This window comes from Puma concolor, chromosome C1 (genome assembly GCF_028749965.1).
Source record: "Puma concolor isolate L17-30 chromosome C1, mPumCon1.1.hap2, whole genome shotgun sequence".
Lineage (NCBI taxonomy): Eukaryota > Metazoa > Chordata > Mammalia > Carnivora > Felidae > Puma > Puma concolor.
Window position 1 is genome coordinate 1,941,685 of NC_141674.1, and position 9,942 is coordinate 1,951,626.

Below are 9,942 nucleotides of genomic sequence, written 5' to 3' on the forward strand. Positions count from 1 at the left end.
ATGTGGGCACCAGCTGAGGCCCCGCGGCGGGGGGCTGGAGCCACCCAAAACCCTAAAGGACAGACTTGCCTCTTCTGTCCTGGGACCTGGCTTGTGGCCCTCCGATTCCTGAGCCCATCAGGAGGTTCCGGGAAGCCTTAAAGCCTGTAGAGAGCAAGAGCCTGCTTCTAGAACACAGTGAGTGAGCTGAAAAACCAGCATCTGCACAAAGATCTGTATGCCGACGTCCACAGTGGCCTTATCTGTAATCGCCCCAAACTGGAAAGAACCTGAGTGTCCATCCACTGGTGAGTGAAAGCGTAAGCCATGGGAGCGACGGAAGGCCGCCCGTCAGAGGACAGAGGACGTTACTCAGAGCTCCGTGCAGCAGGGGGTCCGCCAACAGCACTGGACTTGGTGGAGATTTGAAGGACGGCAGGGGCCTGGGGAGCCTCCCGGTGGAAAAAGGGAAAGTTCCAGATGAGCCCAGACGGCACCAGGGAGTCGAGGCACTGGCCAGAAGCAGGCACCCCACGTGATTGGTTGGGGATGCACGCGGCTTCCTCTGGCTGCCTCAGAGTCAGAGGTGGGGACAAAACGTAGGGAGGCCGCCGGTGACGGATCGAGTCCTGGCCCCTTTGGGCCCATTGTTCCAGGGGTTCCTGTTTGACTTTCTGGGTTTTTCTCTCACACTGTGGGTCAGAGCTCAGAGTCCTGTCTTTACGTACGATCCGGCCGTTGTCAGTACGTTCGGTCTCTGAAAATACACGGACACACGGCATTCTAGAAAAGGCAGAGCTGTAGGGACGGGGAGGGGGCTGGAGGTGGGAAGAGAGGCGGAGGAGGCTGTCCGGGGCGTGCGTGTGGTTACACACCTACGCACTTGTGTCAGACTCAACTAACAGTACATTCCGAGGGGCGGTCTAGGTACAGGTGCCTTGTACCTCGATTAACCTGATTTTTGTAAAAACTGCGTCCCGCCCACTCCCTCTTTGAGGCACGAGTCCGTCATGAAGCTTGAGGTTCCTAGAGGGACTTGGCACCTTCCACCCAGGCTGGCAATGCAGACCTTATAGGCACAGACTTCCGGCTGAAACCGCCGGCACAGCTTAAAAATGCCAGGAGCGTTTCTGCGGACTGTTTATGGCAGGTCATGCGAGCAGAAAGCGGAACATGTACGAGGTGAATAAATACCCAACTCAGAGAAGGCTGGGTTTTGAATGTTTATTTATTTATTTGGAGCGAGCGTGCGTGCACGTGCAGAGCAGGGGAGGGGCAGAGAGAGGGGGAGAGAGAATCCCAGCAGGCTCTACACGGTCAGCGCAGAGCCCGACGTGGGGTTCGACACCACGAATGTGAGATCATGACCTGAGCTGAAATCAGATGCTTAACCGACCGAGCCACCCAGGCGCCCTGGGAGAGGTTTTCCCTGGGAAGCTGGAGAGACAGAGGGGGGAGCGGGGGAAAGGCTGGGGAGGGGCTCCAATCTTCTCCTCAATGACTTGTAGACACTTAGGGGGTCATTTAAAGAGAAACAGTTCTTCCTTTCCAAAATGTATGCTTTTTCTTGCCCCACGGCCCTGGCAAGGACCAACAGGGAACAGAAGTGGACAGGGTGGACCTCTCTGGCACCAGAGCCGAAGGAGACCACTGCCCACTCCTCACCGCTGGGCACCATGCCAGCTGTAGGTGCCTGTACCCGGACGAGGAAGCTCCCTTCTGTCCCTACATCGCCACGATTTTTATCGTTGTTAAGTCCCGGGTTGGGTCAAGTGCTTTATCTTTAATTTTTTACGAGTATCTATCTTTAAATGACATTATACCATTTTACATAAAACGTATGAACCTTGCAAAAGTGTAATTCTATTCTCCGCCTCAGTATATCTTACTTCTACACGTGTCAGAAACTCCACGTCATTACTCTTGCTTTAAATACTCTACTTTCGGGGCACCAGTTGAGCGTCCGACTTCGATGCAGGTCACGATCTCAAGGTTCGTGACTTGGAGCCCCGTGTCGGGTTCTGTGCCGACAGCTCGGAGCCTGGAGCCTGCTTCGGATTCTGTGCCTCCCTCAATCTCTCTCTCTGCCCCTCCACCGCTTCCGTTCTGTCTCTGTCTCTCTCAAAAATAAATACTAAAAATTTTTAAATTTATTTTTGAGAGAGACAGAGTGTGAAATTTATAAAAATTTATAAAAAATTATAAATTTTTATAATGAAATTTATTAAAAAATTAATAAAAAATATTTTTTAAAAAAATAGTCTACTATCTTGTAAAGAGCTTTTTAAAATACATCCAGGAAAAAAATCTCACGTGTTTTCACGTGTTTACAGTTCCCAAGGGGAAAAAACCTCCTTTGACATTCTTGGGGTGTCAGGTCTCTTATCCTTTGTCTGAAAATGTACTGACCTCACTTTCAGTTTTGAAGGACATCTTGGTTGTAGACGGTTTTAACACGCCGGGGACAGGGCTCCGTTCCCCAGGCTCACGGGGTTTCCAGTGACGACTCAGCCGTGATTCGTGTCTTGATTCTCTTAAGGCGTCAAGGCTTTCTCTCCGTCGTGGTTCCTAGTCATCCGATTATGAGGTGCCAGGTGCCACGGTGGGGCTCTCTTTGTACTCCTGAGGCTCTCGGATCTGTGGGCTTGAGGATTTTCTCACACTTGGAACATTTTTGGCCATGACTTTGTCACACAGACATTCTCGCCCCTCACCCCTTTGGGGCCTCCGACTCTACGTATTATCGTTAGACTGCTTGACATCAGCCCAGATCAGCAAGCCTCTGCCTGCTTTTTCCAGGCTTTGCTCTCTCGGCGTTCATTTCGGGGAACTCGTATCGGCCGAGCTTCAAGTTCACGGATCTTTTCTTCCGTAGCATCTTATCTGCTGCTACTGTTTCTTTTACTTTTATATATTGTCTATTTTTGTTTTTAGAATTTGCATTTGACTAGTATTCTTTCTCTTTTGATTACACTCACCATACATTCTTTTTTTGATTTTGTGCACAGATTCCTTTAAATCCTTTTGGGCACGGATTCCTTAAATCACCAGGTGCTGGAGCTTGTAAATGCTTGTAAATGCTTTTCAAGGCTTACTGCACAGCTCATCGGCTCAGGCACACAGCAGCCTTCACACCTGAAGGCTAAGCTCACACCTGAAATATGGCCTTTGGTCCCCATCAAATGCCCCGCAGCCACGAGGCCTCTTCATTCTGGGTGACTGGCATTTAAAGCCCCCAGGCCCTGCGTGGACACTGAGTGCTGTTGGTCCTGGTAACTGCTCTGTGCCTGGCTTCCTGGGACCTCCCTCTGCGTGTGCACAGAGTAGCGTTTCTGGAGGCTTCCTGGAGCTCCGTCTCTGAACCTCTGCCAGAGGTCCCCGCCCCCTCCCCCACCTCCCTGAACCCCACGTCTGTCCCCCCAGCTGGGTCAGACCACCGCATTCTGCCTCTGGGAAGAAAGCCGTGCATCTGTGGGGCTCTCCCGACTCACTTCTTCCTCCCAGGAACCATGTCCCCCGCCTTCCTGTAGTTTCTGTTCAGTTTTCTGGTTGGTGATTGTGGGAGCTGCTTTCACTGTAAGTGAAATCCTTACAATGTTTGAAACTCTCAGCTGGAGGCCATACACACGTTTTTAAAAAAATTCCCTGCTTCTTTGGAAACCTGAAAGAGTCCGTGATCACTGCACAGGGGCCCGGGCTCTGCAGTCAGACAGACTCATCCTGACTGCGGCCACTCACTAGCCAGGTGACAACGGGCAAAGCGTCGCCTCTCAGTTACGTGGCGTAGAACTTAATAAAAGGATGCAAACAGTAGGCGCTTAACGGCAAGTAATGACCGTTTGCCCTTTGGGAGACAAGGGCGAGTGGCCTTCTGCTGAGCTGAGCCTTCTGCTCGGCAGGGCTCCCCTGGTGGGCCAGACAGGCAGCCAGGCCCCGCTTGGCAATCGGGCTCCTGTGCCGCCCCGCCCCCCCTCTGGGAACCCCACCCGGCCCGGGCCTCCACTCACCCAGCACAGAGGAGCCTCTGTCCTCAGGCCCACTCACGGCCGCAGCGTCCTCCGAGATCAGCGAGGCCTTTCCCAGCTGCCCGCCGGCTGGACGCGGGGCCCCGCAGCGAGGGGTCGGTCAGCCCGGTACCCGGGCCCAGAGAATAAAGGACACGGTTGTGCCCCTTCCCTCCCCCCGGCACATTCCCAGGAAGGGAGGGGGGCAGGCCACGGGCACTGGGCGCTCGGCCCTGAAAGGGGACGTAGACACGCCCCGCGGCCTTGTTTGTCCTCGGCCCCGGCACCAGACACCCGGATTGTCAGGCCGAAAGGCCTCCTGGGGGGCCGCCGGCCCCAGGGCATCATCTCTCTGGGCTGCAGCCCCAGCGGCCCCTGGAAGTCTCAAAGCAAGACGTCCAGGGGCACTGGGTGCCCTCAGGCCACGGGAAAGGGGTCCTGCAGACTTGAGTATCGACTTCCCTAGAGGGAAACCCGGGCAGTCACGGGGTTGGGGGTGCACATCCTCCCCCCGCTGGGGACGCTGCACGGGGAAGGCCCCTCGTTCCTGAGCTCCAGGCTGACCCACACGTTACCTTCCAAAGGCACACACACTGATGTGCAGCTCCAGGCCTGGGACGCTGGCTGTAGGAGCTGAGGCGGCCTGTGGCCTCCTGCGGTGGTCCAGAGATGGGACAGTGGCATCACCTCCAAGGCTTTCGTGGGAAAGGCGGGAACCAGGGCCACACAGCAGCTGCCTTTCAATTCTCAAGGCTAAAAAACCCTCGGGCCAGTAGGGAGTCTGGGGTGTGCGGGGTGAGCTCCTGCCGACTGCCCCAGCCCCTTCCAGGCCCTTCCAGGCCCTTCTGGCCCCTTCTGGGCCCTTCCAGGCCCTGCCAGCCCCTTCCAAGTCCTTCCAGGACCTGTCAGCTCCTTCCAGACCCTTCCAGACCCTTCCAGCCCCCTCTGGGCCCTTCCAGACCCTTCCAAGCCCTTCCAGGCCCGCTACACGAAGGCCCGTGAAACCCCGGGCCGACCGGCCACCATTCTGCAGATCAGCCCGCTCCCACCCCCACAGGCGGGCGTCCAAGGCCCAGAGGGACACCGGGAAACAGATGAGCAAAGCAGAGGACTCACCGGAGGGCAGAGGAGACAGGGAGACGGCTGCCTGAATCTGCTCCCTGGGCTGCTCTAAGCCACAGAAGCGGGTCCTGTCACGTCTGGAGGCTGGAGGGCTGAACGCCTGCCCCCGGGGGCTCCAGGGCAGGGTCTTTCTCGTCTCTTCCAGCCTCTGGTGCTGCCAGCCATCCTCGTGTCCCTCGGCCTGTGACCACGTCACTTCAGCCCTCGCCTCTGTCATCCCTTGGCCTTCTCTATTCTGTGTCTAAATGTCCCCCTTTGTATGAGGACACTGAGCACTGGATTTAGGGCCCGGCCTGTTCTACTCTGACGTTGTCTTACTTACATCTGCAAAATCGTATTTCCAAATAAGGGCACGTCACAGATACTGGGATTAGGGTTTTAACGTATTTTGGGAGGGACTCAAGTCAACCCACCTCAAGGAACCAGGAGTAATGAGTTTGGTGAGGAGTGCCTTCCTTCCTCTGTGGGGTGGTGAGCAAAGGCCTGGTTGAGAAGGTGTGCTTGAGGCAAAGGTATGCAGGATCGGGGGACGGCTCCGTGAAGACTGCCGAGGAAGAGAATCCCAGGCAGAAACCATGGCATGTGCAAAGGCCCCGAGCTTCGGGGAGCAAACACTGGGGTCCTTATTTTTGACGTTGGGGGGCCCTGCAGAGGGCCTCGTGGGGTTTCATGAGATAAGCATCCTTCATCTGTCAGCCAGGGGTGGGGCCAGCCCGGAGGCCCGAAGCGGGGAAGGAGGGCCACTGTGTCCCCGGCCACTGTGTCCCCTGGCCCCCGGCACTCGTGGTCTCAGCCACAGGGCGCAGAGAGTTGAAGAGACTCACCCCTGCGGGCAGCCCTGGGGTCCTTCTCCCCCCACTTATGACCCCGGAGCCGCTCCCTTCCAGGCCCCTCCTGAGAACCAGGTCTACACTACTTAGACGATCATCATTAACCCCCAGCTTGTGACTGAGACAGCAGGGGCCCGGGGAAGGCAAGCCACTCGCTCCGGGTCACCTGGCCCCAACCACACACTGAGCCAGCTGGAGACAAGGAGATGCCCCCCAGAGCCCCCCAGTTTGGGGACAGAGCCAGATTCGGGGTGCTGGTGGGGCCAAGTAGGTACTGGGCAGGAAGGGCTGGGGTGGGGATTAACCCTGCAATGACCAAGCAGGGTTCTGAATATGTGTTTTATAGGAAAGCACTGAGTGGGGGTCAGGCACCCGCGGGCCCTCTTCTCCCCCCGGACCAAGGCCCAAGGACCACCAGCTCCCCTTCCTACAGGCTGGACCTGTGGGTGCAGTACCCAAGATGGCCTCTGGAGGGCAGCAGCGCCCCACCTTTCCCAGGGCTCTGCCCAGAAGCAGTCCACCCACAGGGGTCAGCCATCGGCTCCCCCTACCCAAAACACACACAGATGGCACTGACGGCCCCATTGGGCACCTTCCCGTGGCCAACCTGGGTCCCCCAGGTGGCACCTGCACCCCGTGGCAGGGGACGGGAGACCCGACGCCGGGCAAGCATCGGGCCGGCCACAGGTGTGCTGGGCGGGACCCTTCAAACCACGACACCCAAGAAAATGCCAAGTCGGCCCTGTGAGGCTGTGGCACCCCCTCACGCAGCCCCGGAGAGGGAGCTGCCAGGGGAGGGCGGGCCTATGCCCCCGGGCTAGACTGTGCCCTGCGGGCTGACACGCCCCTGCACCTTGCCCACCGCACCAAGGCCTGGGGTCAGCACAGGCACCAAGGTGGTCTGAAAATTCACCCAAATGCACGTCCCAGTGCGTTCAAATGGAAATTTAGCAATGGGCCTCTCCGGAAAAGGGAACCTGGAGACAGGTCAGAAGGAGGCTGGCACTCGCCATCTCTGGGGCTCAGTCCTGGGACCTCAGATCACATCAGTGAGTCACCAGGCACTGGCTGAGCCCCTGCTGCATATAGGGCCTCGGGCTCTGTGCTGTGGGATGGATACATGTAAGGGCTGCAGCAGGATGAGGCTGTATTAACAGAGGTATCATATCCAGAAGAGAGGAGGTGAGTCTTTCCCCGTTTTCTTATACTGGCGTGGTACCGGGTTCTGTTCCGAAGACCACATTTTGAGAAGGATTTTGGCACATTTTGAAGTGTCTTGGGGGAACATGCCAGGATGATGAAAATTCTGGATACCACGTCACGCCAGGAACGTCTAAAAAACGTGATGAAGGCAGACAATGCAACGATCTGTATTGGGAGGGGGTGAGCTCCCCGCCCCGAAAGCATTCCAGAGGCAAGACATCAGCTTCCTTGGTCTGGGTTGGGGCTCAGGGTGTCTGCTTCAGCCGTCCTCCCTGCCCTCTCCCCTGCTGCCTGAGGGGTCTTTCCGTCAGATCTGATCATTTCGGCCCGTTGCTCCCACCTGAGCGGCTCCTTGCTGCCCTGAGGAGAAACCATAGACCGCACGCCCAGATGGCAAGGCCACGCCAGTCTCCCCTGTCCTACCCCCATCCTGCTCTTCTACCCCAGCCCCACGGCCCTTCAGGCTGTCATTCGGACCGCACGCCCTCCCACCTCAGAGCCCCCGCACGTGCTGTGACCCTGCCTGACACCCCTCCGTCCCCTTTCATCCAGCTAACTCCGGCTCATCCGCCGGGTCTCAGGTCTCCTAGCCCTCTTCAGGGGCAGTACGGTGGTGCTGACCCCCCCCCCGCCTCCCCCCCGCACAAGCCGCAGTCAGGACCTTCAGGACAGAGACCAAATCCGATTTGCTCAGAGCTGTATCTCTGACGCTGAGCCCAACGGTCAGCACACAGTAGGCGCTCAATAAATACCTCCAAGCGAAAGGAGAAGGAAAGCAGGAAGGAGAAGTCGTCTTGCTACAGATGAACCCTGGGCTGGCCCCAGATGAAGGGCTGTGACATCAGGAAGAAGGGAGGTGGCACGGTCAGCGCTCACCAGGACGTGCTGCCGTAGCGAGCACACCCCTCGCGCCAGGGGCTTCCAAGGGCGCCGCGGCTGTCCTCCACGAGCCTTCTCTTTCTGGGACACCAGCTGCAGGAGGAACAGAGCAGGGACGAGAGGCAGACCCCGTGACTAGGCACAAACACACAATGGCTCCTGAGGTTTCGGCAGGCGGCCTGTCACCGGCTCAGTGGGGCAAGAGGATGTCTCTCCCACGGAGAGGGCTCCAGCTCTCCTGAGCAGGGCTGGGCCCCCCGCAGGATGGGGAGCCTGGGAAAGAGTCACGCGGGCTTTCCCCCTGGAAAGGTGCGGGGAGGGGGGCTGCACAGGCAGAGTGTGAACAAGAGGGGTGGGCTTCACGGGGAAGCGGAGGCCGCTGCCCCTGCTGGATGGGCACGGACGGTTCCCGAGCAGGGGCGAACCGGGAGCACTCTGCCGTTGCCACACCCTGGGATGGTGTGGGGCTGGGGGCTGGGGAGGCTGGGTGACAAAGGACATTCCGCCCCGGCCTGGTGGAACGACAGGTCACCTCTCCCAGCCCCTGGCGCCTCCGGCAGGACTAAAGATCCTGGTTCCTGAAATTAGCCTCTGTGGCAGCCTCCGCCCGGGGGACCCACCGTGGACAAGACCCGGAAGGGCCAGGCTTGCAGGCTGGGCTTGATTTTGCACAGGCTAGCAAGCGCCCTCCTTCCCAAGCCTCAGTGGCCCTACCTGTAAAATGGGGGTGATGAAAACCACTGGTGTGGAAAACAAAGGCGGAAGAAATACAGAAAAGGTTAAAGTCCCTTTGCAGCCCACTGACAAGTACCTGAGACGGGCAGAGAGACCTTCCCGAGGAGCTCAGCTGCCTCGATGTCAATGTGCTAAAGGCAAAGGGCAACCTTGGCTTGACATTAGCCTGACCTCCAGGATCCTGTAAAAATCCCTTCCTTTATCCCCCCAAGATACATGCTGGCCACCAGCCTCCAAGCACGTGGCCCACTGCTAGACATCTAAAGGGTCTCATGACTAAGGGTTTACTAGACAGGAGTAAATGGCCTTATCTTAACAGCAGCTGGCCCCTCAAGGTCGTGGACACCTTGCTTCCAAAGTCCTTAGAGGCTTTCCCAGTCCCTAACCCCCTCCCAACCTGAAAGTATGTAATCAGTCACTTCTCACAGCCCCGGGGCAGCTCTTTCTGCCCACGGCGCCTGTCCCCGTGTTTTAATAACTGCCTGTTTTTGCACCAAAAACATCTAAAGAATTTTTTTTAAGTTTTTGAAACCGTATTTAAGTAATCCCTACACCCAACCCGGGGCTCGGACTCACCACCCCGGGGCCACACGCTCTCCCCGCTGGGCCAGCCAGGCACCTCTCAAGTATTCCTTCTCGACCATGGGCTCCCGGACCCCAACGCCTCACATCAACAACCGCGAAGTGTTTTGTGCGGTGCTGGGCCGCCCTCCGGCCGCACTTTTGAAAGAATCCAGAAGGTGGCGCCTTTCCTGCCTTCAGAAGATCGGGTTCCCCTCTGCGCCGGTCGGCTTCCAGGAGGGCTTCCTGGAGGAGGAGGCAGGCTAGCCAGGCCGGGAAGGAAGGCGGGAGCCCGCTCAGGGTCACTGCCCGGCCACGCACGCCCCAAGCCCGCGGGCGACGCCGGCCGGGCCGCAGCGGGCGGGGTGGGCGGTCCGGGGGCGGACACCTGCGGCCCGGGGAGCTGAGCCGCCAGGCCGCGGGGTCACGTGAGCGCCGGCCGGCCAGGTGGGGACGGTGACGCAGGTGGCCCGGCCAGGTGTCCCGGGCGCGCCCGGCCGTCCGCTCCCGCCCGACCCACGCCCTGCCCGCGCGCGCGCGCCCACCCACCTGGGCGCCCACCTGGCCTGCGGCCGCGCGCGCGCGCGCGCCCGCCCGCGCCTCCCCTCCCCCCACCCCGGCCCCGCGGC

At 58.7% G+C, this 9,942-nt stretch overlaps 1 long non-coding RNA gene across 3 annotated transcripts; it reads right to left on the bottom strand.

Moving 5' to 3' along the window:
- Nucleotides 1-349: 349 nt before the first annotated feature.
- On the bottom strand, nt 350-9,857 carry LOC147577723 (uncharacterized). 3 transcript variants are annotated; one of them, XR_015254384.1, is made up of 5 exons: nt 7,891-9,857; nt 5,519-7,498; nt 4,559-5,429; nt 3,987-4,073; nt 3,066-3,553 (listed from the first exon to the last, which is right to left on the bottom strand). It is a non-coding gene; the product is annotated as an uncharacterized LOC147577723 (long non-coding RNA). The 3 variants fall into 3 exon arrangements; XR_015254385.1 differs by lacking the exon at nt 3,066-3,553 and adding an exon at nt 350-736 and having other exon boundaries at nt 3,987-5,429; XR_015254383.1 differs by having other exon boundaries at nt 3,987-5,429.
- Nucleotides 9,858-9,942: the final 85 nt, after the last annotated feature.